The sequence below is a fragment of the Lepidochelys olivacea genome, assembly GCF_965140295.1.
Source record: "Lepidochelys olivacea isolate rLepOli2 genome assembly, chromosome: 1".
NCBI lineage: Eukaryota > Metazoa > Chordata > Testudines > Cheloniidae > Lepidochelys > Lepidochelys olivacea.
The window spans coordinates 300,353,736-300,372,994 of record NC_140411.1 but is presented as its reverse complement, the minus strand read 5'-3'; the positions used below and the strand labels follow the sequence as shown (position 1 = coordinate 300,372,994).

General features: G+C 39.0%; 1 protein-coding gene across 3 annotated transcripts in view; it reads left to right on the top strand.

The window, feature by feature from the left end:
* The window catches only part of CNTN1 (contactin 1), a 438,772-nt gene that overhangs the window by 121,196 nt on the left and 298,317 nt on the right, over window positions 1-19,259 (top strand). The gene's annotated exons all lie outside the window — the stretch shown is intronic.

The following is a 19,259-nucleotide window of genomic DNA, read 5'->3' as shown; positions in this document are numbered from 1 at the left end:
ATATTTACAGCCTTCACTTCTTGTTTGAAGGCAGCGGCAATGGGCACTATTATATGATGTCTGAGAAGCGAGCAGATAGAATGCCACCCTCTTGTACGCTATGTACATAATGTTCCCACACTCACTCCCATAAGGCCTGATCTAAGGCTCTCTGAGTGATTGGAAATTGCCCATTGTCTCTAATGCTCTTTGGTTTGGGGTTGTAAGGAGTGAGTTATGGAAGGGAGGCACACAGAGTATACTCCTAGGTGACTTCTGTTGGTGGGGGAATGGATTGAAAACCTGGAATGAAGGCATAAGATAGTGCAGAAACAGATAGGTTCTGAAGAACATTTGATGTGCCTTCCCCCTATACAGCTTGATGTTCAGCATAGGGCAATATAATGTATGTGAGATCCTGACTAAAGTAAAGCTCAGAAATAAGACAATTCTATACAGATTTTGGAAATGTTTATCAATATGTTGTTTAAAAAGCATAAAGTAGCATTTCTTGTTATATGGTAGTAAAGAACCAGAAGAAGCCCAGTCTCGTAGTGTCTGGAATGGACTCATGACTACTCAGCCACCTCTTGTCTAAATGTTATGTATTTTAAACAGCTTTACACTTTTTAAAAGTTTTGTATTTTTCACTTTATAAATCGTTAACATTTTCTGCCAGAGGGAGAGCGAAAAGCGCTTCCATATAAACAAACTGAAAACCATTAGCTCCTAGAAAGTTGTCAGCTATTCCTGAGCCAAAACTATACCCTTTAAAATAATTAAATTCTACATAATCACCCAAGTTTTGCTTAAATAGATTAATAATATTTGACTTAGCTACCTCAACTATACTTAGGCTCTAGTCCTGCCAGGATTTACTCATGTGCTTAACTTTATGCATTGTGAGTAGTTCCATTAAAGTCAATGGGACTACGCTCAATATGCCAAGTTAAGCATATGTATAAATCTTTAAGGCACCAGTCCAGCAGACTATAAGCTCTTTGCAAATGGGGACAAGATTTTTTTGTTATGTTCATATCATGCCTAGCACAAGGGGGTCCTGTTCTTTGAATCAGGCCCCTAGGTACTACCACAGTACAAATAAATAATAATTCCTCCTATTTATTACTTTCTCTGTAAAATACCTTCTTAAATTCTCCTTATACATGTTGTCTCTTAACTTAAGCACACCATATATACCTTAGTTCTGGTTTGTCCAATTACTTTAAATAGATCAAGCTTAATTTCATAATAACCCTTAGCTAATTTAAATACTTCTGTACTTGATGGAGTCTTGAAAGAAAACAGTTAACTCAGTCAGCAGTTAACTTTGTCAAACCTCACCTCAAGTTTAAACCCTACCACTCAACCTGTTACAGTAGCCTCATTATTCTGTACTCTTTCAAATTTCATGACATTTTCCCCCCATCCCCCACCCCCCGAATAAACTTATTCAGTGCCATTGAAACTAGATATGGCATGGGCACTACTTCTGTTCAAATGCATCTTCTATCTTTAGAGGTATTGCATTTTTCATAATCCACCTGTGAGCCCTGATTTATCACTTGGTCTCTGGAGAGAACTGACTCTCTCCTTTGAATGTCTATGCTTTTTTATGGCTTGGAAAGTTGATTTCTTTGGTAACAAGGACAGAAGGGCAGTTTGTTATGATAGGATTACTTATTTTTTGTTTCACAGTAGCAGCTAGGGAATGAGCCAAGGCTGACTGAAGTCAGTGGCAGCTTTTCCATTGTCTCAGTGGGTTTTTGATTGGGCCCCTATTGACCCTGGTAGGTACTTGAGGCCCTATTGTGCTCTGTGTTGTACAAAAGTAAACTATCTTTGTTATTTTTAATGATAAAATTTAAGAGTTAGGGTCTCATCTTGATACATGAGTAAATATATAACTTCCAGGAATTCAGTGTTATTTCAGTTAACTTCACCGGGCAACACAGTGAAACCTTTCAAGTACAGGTGCAATTTAAGACTCCTAGTTTTAAACACTACAGTATTAGCAATATGACTTATGTCCAGCATGTGCTGTTGTATCAGAATTAATCTAATGAAAAAGAAATACTTTACATTTTGTTGGGGGAAAAGAACTTAATCAGGATCTGCTGGTGTTCAGCACCGCTGAATACGTTGGAACTGGTAAAAACGGTTCAGATCAACATTCAACTGGGAAGCCATTAGCAGGATATATTTGATTACCTATTCTATATTATGTTAACTTATATAAATATGCAATTGGCCACTATGTAGGCACCATTATTTTGTATTATTAAAGTACTTTAAGAGTTGTGCCCTTGGTGAAGTCATAAACTAAGTACAAAGGCCAGTCTGTTTTCTAAATAGTAGATTGTTGTTGAAAAGTTTGTGCCAGCCAGTACAGAGAGAGCAATCATGAGTAATTCATCTCTCTTGAGAGGAATAAAACAACTGCCTCAGCTCCCGCTGTATTACAATCTTATCCCTGAGTTAGAAAATGAAGAGGTCTACTCTGTTTGACTGAATTGCTGTTGAGAAAAAAATAATTTCTAATATAACTGGGCACAAGCTAGACATAAATATATAGAATTGTTTTTTCTAGATAGGGTCATTACCTGTGCAGTGTCTTGGACATATACGTGCAAGCCATCTCAACAGTTTGGGGGCTTGTGTTTTAGTTTTTTAAGAAAAGTCAGTTGAGGTTTTTTTTGGGAACGAATTTGTTCAGTCATCATCAGCACATTACAAGTGGCTATGTCACCCATTTATATGTTTTGATGTTCCAGGTAATGTTCTGTACTATTTGTCTGTCTGGAAAACTTGTGCATTAACTCTCAATAATGTTGATTTCCTCACTGCAGCAGGGAGATGTAGAGTTAAGATAACTTGGAATAAGGGAGATCACTTAGCAGCTTAGGTGTATTTGCATCTTTATTTCAAATCACCTTCATTTTGTTTTGGCACTCTGACCTCTTCCTAGACATGAAATAACTTTGGCTCATTTGTAAAAGGTTAAATTTAATTTAGTACCATGTCTTGCAAACAATTTATCAGTTTTTTAGTTTGCATTATATAGTGAAATAGATTAACTATGGTATCTGTTAACAGTGTTGTGCTGTTACAATGTAGACCTTACCCCTTGGGGTTAAAGTGGGACTGACATGCTAATAAAGGGCTCATCTTGATGTCAATGACAAAACTCCCTGTGACGTCAGTAGGAACAATATGGGGCTGTATGATTAGCTTTGAGAAAGGCACTGAACAGCATTGCTAGCAAACCAGAAATGAATGCAGAAGGATATGCATGCAAGATACCAGATTGCCTAGCCTGTAATGGATTGTGTGCAAAAAGGTTGCTTGCCCATCAGGTATGCAGTCTCATATAATTTTTCGGAAAGAAAGAAATTAAAATAAAGGACATTAAATCTGTGTAGTTTGGGAAATTTATAGTTTAAAAGAATATTTCATAATCAGTTTTACTTGCAAAGAGAAGTTACACTTGTGCATTGTCACTCATCGTTAACTGTGTAAGAAAATAGATGGATCCTCTTAGGAGGTAGATAAGATGAAAGGAACATAAGAATGGTTATAGTGGCTCAAACCAATGGTCCATCTAGCCCAGTATCTTGTCTTCTGACAGTGGCCAGTGCCAGATGCTTCAGAGGGAATAAACAGCACAGGGCAATTTCGAGTGTTGTTCAGTCCTAGCCTGTAGCAGCTGTAGGCTTAGGGGGACAGCCAAAATATGGGGTTGCATACCTGACCATCTTGGCTAAAAGCCATTGATGGACCTATCCTCCATGAACTTATCTAACGCTTTTTTGAATCTAGTTATACTTTTGGCCTTCACACTAACTCCGCAATGAGTTCCACAATCTGACTGTGCATTGTGTGAAGAAGTTACTTTCTTGTGTTTTGTTTTAAACCTGCTGTGTATTAATTTTATTGGGTGACCCCAAGTTCTTGTGTTATGTGAAATGGTAAATAACAATTCCCTAGGTGCTTTCTCCATACCTTTCATGATTTTATAGTCCTCTGTCATATCCCTTTTAGTCATTTCTTTTCTAAGATGAACAGTTCCAGACTTTTTAAATCTCTCTTCATATGGAAGCTGTTCCATACCCCCTAATAATTCTTGTAGCCCTTTTTGTACCTTTCCCAATTCTAATATATCTATTTTGAGATGGGGTAAACAAAACTTCACACAGTATCCAGTGTGTGGGTGTACCATGGATTTATATAGTGGCATTGTGATATTTTCCATCTTATTATCTATCCTTTCCCTAGTGAATCCTAACATTGTTAGATTTTTTGACTGCTGCTCCACGTTGAATGGATTTTTTCAGTGAACTATTCATGCTGACACCTAGATCCGTTTCTTGAGTAGAAATAATTAATTTAGATCCCATCATTTTGTAGGTATAGCTGGAATTACATTTTCCAATGTGCATTACTTTGCATTTATCAACACTGAATTTCATCTGCCATTTTGTTGCCCAGTCACCCAGTTTAGTGAGATCCCTTTGTAACTCTTCACAGTCAGCTTTGGACTTATCTATCTTGAGTAATTTTGTATCACTGCCAATTTGCCACCTCACTGGCAAATTATTTATGAACATGTTAAACAGCACAGATCCCTGTAGAGCTCCTTGGGGGACCCCACCATTTACCACTTTACATTGTGAAAACTGACCATTTATTTCTATCCTTTATTTCCTATCTTTTAACCAATTGCTGATCCATAAGAGCATCTTCCCTCTTATCCCATGACTGTTTACTGTGCTAAAGAGCCTTTGGTGTGGAACCTTCTGAAAGGCTTTCTGAAGGTCCAAGTACAGTATATCCAGTGGATCACCCTTGTCCAATTGCTCTCTCGTCTCTCATGAGTGGTGAGAAATTTGTCGTAGTTCCATATTATTATCATTCTTTATCTTTCAGTGTTCTGAACTGCACATTCAGAGCCAATCTAAAGAAACTTATCCAAATATTTTGATGGGGCTGTTAAATCTGGGATAATTTCACAGGGGCCATGATGTCTGTCCTGTCAAGGTAGACAGAAGGAAGTGATGGGAGTGACTTCTGTGTAAAAGCCATGTAGTAGCCTCACAGATGAGCTGATAGGGTGACTAAGCGAAAAAGAGGGTTTGAGACACTTGTTCCACTCATAACTTCTAGCACAGTGGATGTGAGCCTTCACCTTTGTCACAGATAAGGGGGACCTTTCCCCCACCTTGGAACAAGAACATATTTAAATATTGTAAACTATGGCTAACGTGTAGCCTGCTCCCAGTGCAAGGGTCTTCAAGGTAGATGCAGAGTTCAAATAAGTGATGTTTAAGGGATTCTATTTGATCTGACAGGCCCACCAGAAACAAGAGTTTGGACTTCCTGACAGGAATTGCCCCTCAACTCAAATATTGTCATGAGGTGTTTGTACCCCTTAGTGTTCAAATTAATAAGCAGAGACCCATGTAACTGAAGATCAAGACAACTGAGCAGTCATTCTTTATATAGGCAGTAAGAGGCACCAGAGTCCTCTCTCCTGCAAGAAACTCCAGTCCTGTTGAATTGAGCAATAATGATTTCACTAAGAATGTCATGTTCCAATGCTCGTCTTAGCTGACAATCAGTAGAATGTACTTTCCACCCATCTGTGCCCTAGATGCTAGGGAGCAAATGGGGTCCGTCTTATCCAATCTGTTTTACTTCAGAAATGAAAAACTAAATAACGGGCATATAGCAGCACTATTTCCATTATTTTAGTAAATAGATTGCAAGATTTACATTAAAGAAGCTTATATTTATACTTCTGTGTAAGGTTTTATTACAGGTTTCATTACAGCACTTAAAGACTTGCTCTAAATAGCTATATTCTTACAGCTTCCTTGTTTGGGTGCCGCCTCTCCCCCTTCTTTTTCCGTTTTGCTGGGCACATCCTCCCCTCCTAGCTCCTCAGTTGTGTGTTTGATTTCCTTTTTTTTTTATGTGTGTGTGAGAAGGCCTTATCAGAGACTACTAAAAGAATCTCTACCAGGGCCTCTGCCCAATATTGGGAAGAGATGTGACTCTCCTGTGTAGAAGTGTGTGTGTGTTTGGTTTTTTTTCCCTTTAAATGCAATCAAAGTGTTGAATGGAGAAAATACTAGTTTTGCTAAAATTAAAGAAAGAAGTAAAGCTACTGGGACTTTCCTTTGCTCTTCAGAAAATTGCCACAGATTTTGGAACTGTTACCTGGACAGATACCACAAAGAAACTTGGTTCAGTATCTCATCTGAAAGATGGCACCCTCACAGTACATCACACTTGGTATGGCACTGTGGCATTAGCAATGGGTTGGAGCCAGTGTGTAGGTATGAAGTTCTTAGCATAGGATAAACATTCTACAACATGAGCTAGACTTCTGCATCTGGAGCATGTTAAGCTCTTTATATTACAAATTAGAGTGCATCTGAGTTGGCTCTATAGTTGGTAATTGGCTAGCCCTTTAAAAAAAAAAGGTCTGAATATACTTGCAATCGAGAAATGTGGCATCAAAAAAGAAGTGCAAGTTCAAACGTTCAGTTCTATAACAGGTGTTTTTTATTTTCCCGTCTGCTCCAGGTTAGAATCATAGAATCATAGAATATCAGGGTTGGAAGGGACCTCAGGAGGTCATCTAGTCCAATCCCCTGCTCAAAGCAGGACCAATCCCCAACTAAATCATCCCAGCCGGGGCTTTGTCAAGCCTGACCTTAAAAACTTATAAGGAAGGAGATTCCACTACCTCCCTAGGTAACGCATTCCAGTGTTTTACCACCCTCCTAGTGAAAAAGTTTTTCCTAATATCCAACCTAAACCTCCCCCACTGCAACTTGAGACCATTACTCCTCGTTCTGTCATCTGCTACCACTGAGAATAGTCTAGATCCATCCTCTTTGGAACCCTCTTTCAGGTAGTTGAAAGCAGCTATCAGATCGCCCCCTCATTCTTCTCTTCCACAGACTAAACAATCCCAGTTCCCTCAGCCTCTCCTCATAAGTCATGTGTTCCAGTCCCCTAATAATTTTTGTTGCCCTCCGCTGGACGCTTTCCAATTTTTCCACATCCTTCTTGTAGCGTGGGGCCCAAAACTGGACCCAGTACTCCAGATAAGGCCTCCTCAATGTTGAATTGAGGGGAACGATCACGTCTCTCAATCTGCTGGCAATGCCCCTACATATACATCCCAAAATGCCATTGGCCTTCTTGGCAACAAGGGCACACTGTTGATTCATATCCAGCTTCTCATTCACTGTAACCCTTAGGTCCTTTTCTTCTGTTAATGAAGTCTTTAGTCCCTAATCCATAGTGAACTACCAAGTACATTTCTAATTTTTTAAATAGCTCCATTAATCTTCATAGTTAAGTTAGGATACGAGTCTTGAAAAGTGAACAGATACTGTCAGGGACCACTGGTCTTGAACTCATGCCTATGGGATTGCTGAACAGGAACCTTACTTGTTGTGCCTCATCCAGATAAGGAAATTGCAGTTGATACTCTGAAAACAGAGGCTACATCCACTGACTAAGCAGGATCAGCTGAATGGCAGCTAACTGCTCATTGGTAACGGCCTAACATTGGTAATGGCCCTCCTGTTCCTTCTACGCTCCTTTTCTGAGTAACTAGTCACTAGGCCTGGTGCTGACCAGACCTCTAAGACCAAATTCCTCCTTGCCTGGTTCCCACTCCTCGTTCTTGTTACCTTGCTTTCGTCCTTGTTCTTGTTCCCTTGTCCTGACCCCAGTTATTAACTCCAGCTTTGACTCCTGGTATGACTCCTGGCTCCGACTCCAGTTTGGAAAATTGCAACAGTGACATAGGAGCAACAAGAGGGAATACAGTGAGGGAATCTGCTCAATATCTTAGATATCTATATGCAAATGCAAAGAGTAGGGAAAAACAGGGAGACCAAGAAGTATTGGTAACTAAGATAATTTATGACTTAATTGTCATCATAGGAAGTTGGTGGGATAAATCTCATTACTGGAACACTGGTAGAGAAGAGTGCAGTTTGTGTAGGAAGGAGAGGTAGGAAAAAGGGGAGCTGTTGCACTGTACATCAAGCATATATACACACTTGTTCTGAGGTCCAGAAGGAGGGGAAAGTCAGACTAGTTGAAAGTCTCTGAGTTAAGAGAAAAGGGGCAATGTCATGGTAGGGGTCCACTGTAGACAACCAAATCAGGAAGAGGAGGTGAATGAAGCATTTCTAGAACAAATAACAGAAATATCGAAAGCACAAGACTAGGTAGTAATGGGGGATTCTAACTATCTAAATATCTGTTGGAAAAGTAATATGGCCAAACACAAACTGTCCATTTTTTCAGAATGTGGAGGAAGTAACTGGAAGGCAGCCATTTTGGACTTGAATTGGATGCAAATCTTGAGCGAGGCAACTTGGATAAAAGTGATCATAAAATGAAAGATTTCATGATCCTAAGGAGAGGAAGGCATAAGAACAATAGAATAAGGACAATGGTCTTCAAAAAAAGTATTTAGCAAACTCAGAGATGTGATAGGCAAGTTCCCATGGGAAAAAAAATGAAGGGGAGAAGATGTTCAAGAGAGCTGGTGGTTTCTAAAGGAAACCGTGTTAAAGGCACAACAGCAAACTATCCCAAAATGAAGGAAAGATAGGAAGAATAGTAAGAAGCCAATGTGACTGCCTCAGGAGCTCTTTAAAGTTCTGAAAATCAAGAAGTGGAAACATGGGCAAATTATTAAGGATGAGTACAAATGAATAGTGCAAGCAAGTATAGAAAAAATGAGAGAGGCTAAAACACAAAATGAGTTAAACCTAGCAAGGGACATAAAAGGCAATAAGCAGAGGTATTATAAACCTATTAGGAGCAAGAGAAATACAAGGAAACTGTAGGTCCAGTACTAGCAAGGAAGGAGAGCTAATGGATGAAATCAAGAAGGTTGAGGTGTTTCATCCTTTTTTTGCTTTGGTCTTCACTAAAAAAGTTAATTGTGACCGGATTCTTAAAACCATTATGAAATACTAATATTAACAATAAACAAAAAGGGAGAATGAACACAAACCAGGATGGTGAAAGAACAGGTTAAAATATTTAGATATATTTGATGTATTCAAGTTAGCAGGGTTTGACTAAATGCACACTAAGGTATATAAAAAACTAGCTAACGCAATCTTGGTCCCATTAGCTATTATCTTCAGGAACATGGAGAATGGGTGAAGTACCAGATGACTGGAGAAGGGCAAAGATAGGTACTTGTCTTTAACAAGGGGAACAAAAAGGACTCAGGGAATTCTAGACCAGTCTGTCTAGCTTCGATACCTGGAAAGATACTGGAACAATTAAATAATCATTTTGTGAACATCTAGAGGATAATAAGGTGGTAAGTAATAGACAACATGGATCTGTGAAGAACTAATCATACTGAAACAACCTAATTTCCTTTTGGCCTAATCACAGACATTCTCATAAGTAAACTAGGGAAATCCGATCTAGATGGAATTACTATAAAATGGGTGCATAACTGGTTTAAAGACTGTACTCAGAGTAGTTATCTACAGTTTGCTTTCAAACATATCTAATGGTGTCCTCTAAGGGTTTGCCCTGGACTGGTACTATTCATTATTTTTTTCTAATGACTTTAATAAAGAACTGGAGAGTAAGATTATGAAATTTGTAGAAGACACCAAGCTGGGAGGGGTTGCAAGTACTTTGGAAGACAGGATTAGAATTCAAAACAACCTTCACAAATTGGATAATTGGTCTGAAATCAACAAGATGAAATTCAATAAAGATTGTAAAGTAGTACACTTAGGAAGGACAAATTAAATGCACAAATACAAAATGGGGAATAACAGTAGTACTGCAAAAACGGAACTTGGGGTTATAGAGGATCATACATTGAATATGCCCAACAATGTGATGCAGTTGTGAAAGGGAATATATCATTCTGGGGTATATTAGCAGCAGTGTCTTATGTAAGACAGATGAGGTAATTGTCCTGTTCCACTTGGCACTGGTGAGGCCTCAGCTGGAGTACTGTGTCCAGAAGGCTGAAGGGGTACCTAATAATTCTTCAAGTATTTTAAGGGCTATTATAAAAAGGATAGTGATCAGTTGGTCTCTGTGTCCAGGACAAGAACTAATGGCTTAATCTAGAGCAAGGGTGTCAAGGTTCCTCCCCCACTGTGAACTCTAGGGTACAGATGTGGGGACCTGCATGAAAAACCTCCTAAGCTTATCTTTACCAGCTTAGGTCAAAACTTCCCCAAGGTACAAAATATTCCACCCGTTGTCCTTGGACTGGCCGCTACCACCACCAAACTAATACTGGTTACTGGGGAAGAGCTGTTTGGATGCGTCCTTCCCCCCAAAATACTTCCCAAAACCTTGCACCCCACTTCCTGGACAAGGTTTGGTAAAAAGCCTCACCAATTTGCCTAGGTGGCTACAGACCCAGACCCTTGGATCTTAAGAACAATGAACAATCCTCCCAACACTTGCACCCCCCATTTCCTGGGAAATGTTGGATAAAAAGCCTCACCAATTTGCATAGGTGACCACCGACCCAAACCCTTGGATCTGAGAACAATGAAAAAGCATTCAGTTTTCTTACAAGAAGACTTTTAATAAAAATAGAAGTAAATAGAAATAAAGAAATCCCCCCTGTAAAATCAGGATGGTAGATATCTTACAGGGTAATTTAGATTCAAAAACATAGAGAACCCCTGTAGGCAAAAGCTTAAGTTACAAAAAAGATACACAGACAGAAATAGTTATTCTATTCAGCACAATTCTTTTCTCAGCCATTTAAAGAAATCATAATCTAACACATACCTAGCTAGATTACTTACTAAAAGTTCTAAGACTCCATTCCTGGTCTATCCCCGGTAAAGACCAGCATATAGACAGACACACAGACCCTTTGTTTCTCTCCCTCCTCCCAGCTTTTGAAAGTATCTTGTCTCCTCATTGGTCATTTTGGTCAGGTGCCAGTGAGGTTACCTTTAGCTTCTTAACCCTTTACAGGTGAGAGGAGCTTTCCCCTGGCCAGGAAGGATTTCAAAGGGGTTTACCCTTCCCTTTATATTTATGACAAAGGGAGATTTAGGTTATATATTAGGAAAACCTTTCTTACTGTAACTTATAGTTAAGTACTGGAATAGGTCACCAACAGTGGATGTGGAATCCCCATCTTTGGAGGTTTTTAAAAACAGGTTAGATAAATACTTGTCAGGGATGGTTTAGCTTTACTTAATCTTGGACTAGATGACCCCTTGTGGTCCCTTCCAGCCCTACATTTCTATGTTCGCTGAATCTTTTTCAGAGTTACTACTTTCCAGGATACAGTCTCTCACTGTGTAAGTGAGATTGGGTTGTTTCATGATGATTCTTCAAGACAGCACTAATCCAGTGCTAAGCTTGTATTTTTTTAAAATACCTCTACCCTGATAATTGAGATGAGAACCTTCAAAACTTAAGTTTGTGAACCAAACTTAACTTGATTCAGTAATGTCTTCCTGACTCGGCAGACAGCCTGAAATAGCTCTGAGAGAACTGTACTGTGTTGCTATACGTTAATTGATTCACTGCTCACATACACAAAAATAAATAAATAATCCTATTTATACACCTGCACTGTCTACTATGAGTGGGATCTGTTGTGGTGTTATGGAGTCAGGGATGTTTTATATTTTTAAGAATAACCCTTGGTTCAAAGATTGTCCTTGACTTCCTCTAAAATACCTTGTTTAAATATAGAATATAGTGGATACCATTATACTACTTAGAAGTGCCTTACCAAGTAATTAACATTACCATGATATTCCATTTACTAAGAATAGAATACCACAAGTACCATGATATTGTACAATTTGGACTACTTGTAAAAGCAAATGTTAAAAAGATTCTAATAGTGACTCTAAAATGCAGTTCAGGAAAAGCCACAAATGATATGCTGAGGAAGCCTAGAAAATCTAATTTTGCTTCTAATAGATACCAGCATCTTTATGTATTTACTGAATCAGTTGGTGGCTCTGCAGATGTGGAGTCCATTGAGGGTAACAAAACTCATAGGGGGTGATCATATTTTTTATGGGATGGATCCCATACGTACTGTGGAGTGAAATGACTGTGTAATCGAAAGACGCTTTACAAATCAGGGAAAATGGGACAATGAATACGTGTGTAATATGTTAAATTCTTAAATATGCCTAATCAATAATTATAGATTGAGTTGCTGGTATGCTTTTAATTCCGTTGAAGAAATTACACTTAATAAGTCAAGTAGTCTTTTAAGGATTTTAATTATGCACACTGCTCAGTATTTTCTCAAAGATATGAAAAATAATCTGCAAAGATTGAAGTGAAAAGTAAAAAAGTTAAGTAGTTTGAGAATCTTTCATTTGCCATATATATACATGACACTATATTTTCTGCTTATTTTTATTATATATTTATGTAACTTTTTTTCATTTTAAACTCACCATTTACATAAGCAGCTAATCAGGGTGCTCAGAATTTTTTTTATTTTGTTTTACTCCAGAATTATATACAAATTTTAAAAAAATTCTTGTGTACTATGTATACTTACTTTTTGTTTCTCTCTCCATCTGTATGTATGTGTACCAACATACAGACTGTATATATATTTAATATATAAGCGTAAACCCAGTGAAATGCTCAAGACTGTTACAATAGTTTATTTCAGATTCCATCAGCTTTCAGTTTTGGTAAGTCAGTAACTTCAACTGGAATTTTTCTAAATATAGTCATGTAAAAAGTTTCTGCAATTTTTGTATATAGTTATCAGTAATTATTATGTAAGTAATGGTATATTGAAGTCATCTAATCAAAAGATGTGATTAGAAACTATCTTTTCACTGAAGAAACAACATGATCACTGCCAGTGGCCTGCAGGGACCCCTGCTTTTAAGGACTAGAAAGAACTTAATTTTAATGCTACATGTTTAGTTACAGATCTCTGTTGGAAACAAGCTACTAAATGTGTGCAATTGTGCATGACATTAATAAATGCAAATTAATGCACATTGGAAAACATAATCCTAACTATACCTACAAAATGATGGGATCTAAATTAGCTGTTACCACTCAGGAAACAAGATCTTGGAGTCAGCATGGATAGTTCTCTGAAAACATCTGCTCAATGTGTAGCAGCAGTCAAAAAGAAGCTAACAACATTAGGAGCCATTAGGAAAGGGATAGAAATAAAACTGAAAATATCATCATGACACTATATAAATCCATGGTACGCCCAAACCTCGTACACTGTGTGCAGTTGTGATCACCCTGTCTCAAAGATGTATTAGAATTGGAAAAGCTTCAGAGAAGGGCCACAGAAGTATGAGAGGTATGGAACAGGGTCCATATGAGGAGAGATTAAAAAAAGACTGGGACTCTTCAGCTGAGAGAAGAGACCACAAAGGGGGGATATGAGAGAGGTCAGGGATGCACCCCTAAATCTCTGACTGCCAGGAGCTGGGACGGCACCTCAGGGGATGGATCACTCGATAATTGCCTGGCTCTGTTCATTCCCTCTGAAGCGTTTGATGCGTACTGCATCAACTATGAACAGAACTCAGACCACACACACAACTACCTCTTCTCTTTTTTCTCTCCTCCATTTCTCTCTCTTTCCTGGAGACGGGGTGAAATCCTGACCCTACTGAAGTAGAGTGGGAGTTTTTCTGTTGACTTCAGTGAAGCCAGGTTTTCACCCAGGGTCTTTCCCCTCTGTGCAGCAAATGGATCTCTCTTCCCTTGCGTCTCCATTTCTAGTGGAAGCTCTTTCTCTAGATCGGTGCCTTCAGTATGTTTGTGTACTCCAGCTTGTGTCTCCTTTCCAGTACTGCAGACACAGTCTACTTGAGCCCAAGTAAAAATGTCCAAAGTAGCACCCTAGCTCTTCTGATTAGTCTAGTATCCCTTCCAGCACCTAGCTTTCTACTCCCAGGTACTTTCTCCCCCATAGATATCTTGTTGGGTCCTGCCCTAGTGAGCATCAGCTCCACCCATAAAAATCACTGAAATGGGGAGCTGATGGTGCTAGACTCCGTACTGGCCCTCTCTCAGCCCTACTATAAAATCACTCTGACACTCAGAGAGGGGAAGTAGGGCAGCCAGCAGCGGTGAAATGATTGCTCATCTCTGCACGTCTTGCCCTCTGGTGAGAGGCAAAAATTGCAGTTTTTGTAACTTTTTAAATGTGTTCCATTCTATGTTCCCTTGCAGAGATTGAGCATGAGACAGCTATCTAAATTGAAAATATTTAATTACTGTAGCCATAAGGCACAGTCTGATTCTGTGCTGTGCACGTGGAAATAATGTGGTCTATGAAATAATAATGGGAATTCTGGAAAAGGAATAAATGCATACTGGGAGCCATGTTCTGGACACACATTGACTCCATGTCAATACGCAATGGATTTTAAAAATGTTTCACAACACATGATGTTAAGACATTGAAGGATTGTATGTTTGTGCATATGTATTGTACTAGGTATATGCCACAACTAAAGTTTGCATTTGATGGACAAGGTAATATGACAATTTTCCCATGGATAACGCTTTATATACCAGTGTGGTTGAATGTTCTGTCATTTAAAAAACTGAAATAAAGGGTTGTTCCTAATATACTGTCATAGGGCATGCCTGCCCTGTAGCATTCCCTGTTGGCTAGGTATGGTTCTGCAGGCACTCCCTGCCTCAATTTCTCCTCTCCCAGATTTTCTGTGTCTGCTGAGAATTCATGTGGCTCAGACCTCCATCTGGGTCACTCTCCGTTTAATCCCCCTCTGATCACACAAATAAACAAAAGTTATTGTCACCCAGCTTGGGCTTTAGCCCTCCCTCAAGCTCAGTTCACAGTCCCTTTTTGGCTACCTTTGAGTTTCTCTGGGATAGAACCTGACTTCCCAGCTGCTTCCCTTCCAGACTCTACTTCAGGGCCTTCCACAGGAATTTAACTTGCGCCTTGTGGCTCCTCCTCCAAATTGAGTTTTCTCAATCCTTTGAGATCCAGGTGTTTCAGGCTGACACATGACATATGACAGTCTGTCCAGCCCTCCTGAGTTGAGGAGGCAGTCAAAATATGGCTTATAATGGAATTCAGCACACCACGCTAATTATGGAGCTGTATCCAGTGCTTCCATTTTGTGTGAGCATGTGTGTGTAGTATTATGATTAAACAACACTAAATTAAACGATTAAACAACACTTTTTGATTAATCAACACTAAATTGCATTTCATCTATCTGTGGATGGCATGTCAAGTAAGAGTAAAACCACCATCCAAATATTTTTTTAAAAAATGGGGTGGAAATCTCAATAATATAGTTTCTAATGTCTAAGGACTCAATCCTGTGAGGAGGCAACCACTCTGCCTGTGAACCAGCAAAGCACACGCAACTTCAAGCATGCAAGTAATCCCATTGACTTCAGCAGGACTATACTCAAATGCTTAAAGTAAAGCATGTACTTAAGTATTTTGCTAGACTAGGATGTAAGATTCTGGACTGAGTACAGAATTGAGCTCCATAAGCTTGCAGTCACTATACTATCAACAGCTAATTAATTACCATGAAATGAATTTTGAGACATTGTACCTTAAGTGTGAAAGGCAATCTATACAACCATCAATTATTCTTCTCCTCTATTTTGCAGTAGTGGAAAAATGTATTTTACAGTTTGTACTAAACAGTTTTGACAGTTAGGGGATGTCTGTCAACTTATGAATTCCATTTTCGTTCTGTGAACACCATGTTTTATTTCAGTCTCCACCTCTGTTTTGAATGTAACCTTTAGTGTGACTTTCAGCATGCATTTTGTAGCAGGAACTTGACTGTCAGGCCTGGTATGCACTAGGAAATTAGGTCGCTATAACTGCTGTATATGGCTCAGGGGTGTGAAAAATCCACACCCCTGAGCGACACAGTTAAACGGACCTAGCTTCTTCCTTCCCCCCAATGTAGACAGCTCTAGGTTAGCTACTGCCTCTCAGGGAGGTGGAGTACCTATGCCAACAGGAGAACCCCTCTTGTCAGTTTAGGTAGTATCTTCACTGACGCAATGCAGTTGTAGTGGTTTATGTGTAGACATACCCTTAGTGGAGAGACAATGTCTGGGAAATTGTGACAGAGCAATCAAGGGCTATCAACATTGAATGGCCCTACCCTGGTGAAACAATGGATTGGCTGCCAGTAGGGCCATTGACTTTGAACAACTCTACCCAGAAGTTGACTGGGGGTGCGTATAGTTTGTAGCTTGGAAATTCCCCAGTGGAAGCTCAGGGTCAAGAAAGGCTTCCAAAGCAGTTTCAAAAGAACAATGCTCTCTAAACAAAGGAGACAATTCCTGTGACATAAAGAAGACCATGCCACAGAGGAGGGAAAGTTGTCTGTCCTAAGGACCTGGACTGAACTCAGGATTCACAGGGGTGAATCAAACTGGGTCAGACTCCTCAGCAGTTTCCAAATTGTATTCAGCAGTTTGTTTTCTGAAGATCTATAACTTTCTTGTGCTTTTTAAGTGTATTTGTAGCTAGGAAATTCTTTTGCGAAGCCTGTGTTTCATTTCTTTACTGCCTTCTTGGCTCTCAAGGGTATAAATAGAAAAATAAAAAACATGTTGATGCGCAGATACATATCTAAGTTACTTGGGGGCTCAGGAGACTGTTTCCAGGATCTAGGTGGCCAGACTGTAGGGTCCCACTGTCTAAGTAGGGTAGGGAGTGGGTCTAAGACACAGAGCTGAGAACTAGGGCTGGCTGTAAAGCAAGAATTTCATTTTGTGAAACCATTAAGAGGCTTTTTTAATTGGTTTCCATTCTAATGTGGAACAAAACCAAGACCTTTCAAAAAAGTATGTGGAAAAACCAGAGACAGAGACCCACTTCAGAATAGCCAATAGCCTGTTCATAGAATCATAGAAGATTAGGGTTGGAAGAGACCTCAGGAGGTCATCGAGTCCAACCCCCTGCTCAAAGCTGGACCAACCCCAACAGGATCAGGAGTAACCCCTATTGGTAGGTTACTCACTTGGATTGTGGGAGATGCAGGTTCAAGACCTTGCACTGTTTGATTCAGAACAAGCCCTCAAATCACATCTCCCACACCCTAGCTGAGTGCCCTAATTAGTGGGCTATTAGCTAAATGGGGTGGATCTCTCTTGTTCTGACCAGAAGGGCCATCCTAGACCTGAGAATCCTTTGAACTAAAGCTGCTTTGAAACAGGTAAATCTCCATGAAAAGTTTGTTTTTGATTAATCTGCATTCTAAGACGAAAAATCATTTTGTTGAAAAGTTCCCCGTCATCTCTACTAGGACCAGTGATCAGTCATTACCCAGAATCATGGGACTTAGAAACATGTGGGATTCTTCAGTTGGATCTAACCACCAGCAGAACTATATCCATCTAGAGGGGAGAAAGGGAGCCAGTTGTGACTGTAGTTATTAAAAAGGTTTAAATTGAAGGCTCCCAGTCCTTCATTGAAACCTATGCAGGTACACTGTCCCACTGAAGTCAGTTAATTTCAGGATAGGGGCCCTAGAGAGGAAAAATGGATACTTTGAAAGGTTGCTTTCAGTTTTTACTTTTGTTGTTGTTTGTTTTTGTACTAGGCAGAAAATTGGAAAGGTAATGTGACTAGATGAAACAAGCTGCTATAATTTACACAGAAGCCCATGATCCAAGCATCACTTAAACTGCTTTTGAAAGTTTGAATTCAGTGTGGCCATTTTGTATTATTTTTCCTGCGAAAATTTTCAAACAGTCTAATTACTAAATTAAACCTAAATAATACACCCTATACAGTATACGTGAAATATGACTCTGAGAAGAATGAGGAGAAAATTAGGAGGCTTTATATAGTATTTGTAATATTCCAGCTCACACTTAGTCTTAAGACTTGTTAACTAAGAACCATTTGCAGAACCAGATTCTGTTCTTTGCTGTGCCTTTGACCTGTAGCCTTTAGAATCTTTGTATTATTGATTATTAAATGCAAGCCAAGAAAAACACCTCTTGGCTTTAAGATTTTCAAGTTGTGCTTTAAGGTCGGTCAGTTAGAGAATTCATCTTTTTACCTGTTTCTGAGCAAATTTGCTCTGGCACTCATGAAACACAGTAAACATGGAACCCCATAAGGCTGCTTTTTTCAGAATCGATTTTTTACAATAGAACAACATTTAGAGTCTATATATCTAGCTACTGGCTTTATCATAAGACATCCACTAACTTCTTATGTATATTTTCTTTGTTTTCATCAATATTTTCCTTTGTCTTATAACAAAAGAACTTATGTGTTATACGGTAATTACTAAAAACAAAAAAGATCAAAATTAAATCAACAGTTCTGTCTTTTACAAAAACTCACCAGGCTCAGTACATCCAGCTAACCAGAACACACAACAGTCTTTAAAAAAAAAAAAAAAATTGCCTGCAACAGCCTGAGTGAACTAAAAAGCTTTTCAGCATGATTTAAAGTTTGCCAAATTCAGGTTCTGATGGATGGTCAGGGAAGCAAGTTCCAAAAACGGTGGCTTTGTGACAGATTTTTGTTACCAATTTGCCTGAGGCGTTACGTGATTAGGCTGAGGCCACAGGATTGTTTGGAGGGGTGGGGGAGAGATGACGGAGCACATTAATCAACTGAGTTTTAAAGAGATGTGATTTGCAATGGGGTATGGACCCACCCACTTGGCGTTTAGAGTGTGGGCTGCCTTTTCCAGCTTTTGCAACATTAACTTGTTTTTAATTTGCCATTTTTTGATGGTTTTTATTGACTATCACTTGGCCTTTTTTTTTTTTTTTTTATTTAAAGTGGAGTCTATGGCTTTGCAGGTTTTACATAGTTTTTACCTTAACTGGGCAAAGCTGAGACTTTTTTTGATTGTGGCAAATAGTAAATGTGATTATTGGTGAACACAATACTTACATTACATTTATATTTGTTTTAGGGGGTTGCTAACACTTTTATTTTTTAAAACACTTTTTTTTAGGAATTAATATAAACACATTGCCCATTATACAGTACTTTGGTTTTATTATTTAATTTATTTTATATACAGGATTTTAGTGAAATGTTTTTACTACAGGGCTTTGGAGCAACAGGCAAGGACAAGCACACCTACTTTTGAGGGGTTTACTTGGTACAACCTTTGGTGTTCAATAGCTTCCTCCCTCCCCAGCCCACTGGTTCGAGATCTGGGGTAGCCAGAAAGATTTTTATGTGCCGTATGAGGAGTGGGCTAACTTTTCATGTCGTTGCCTCCAGA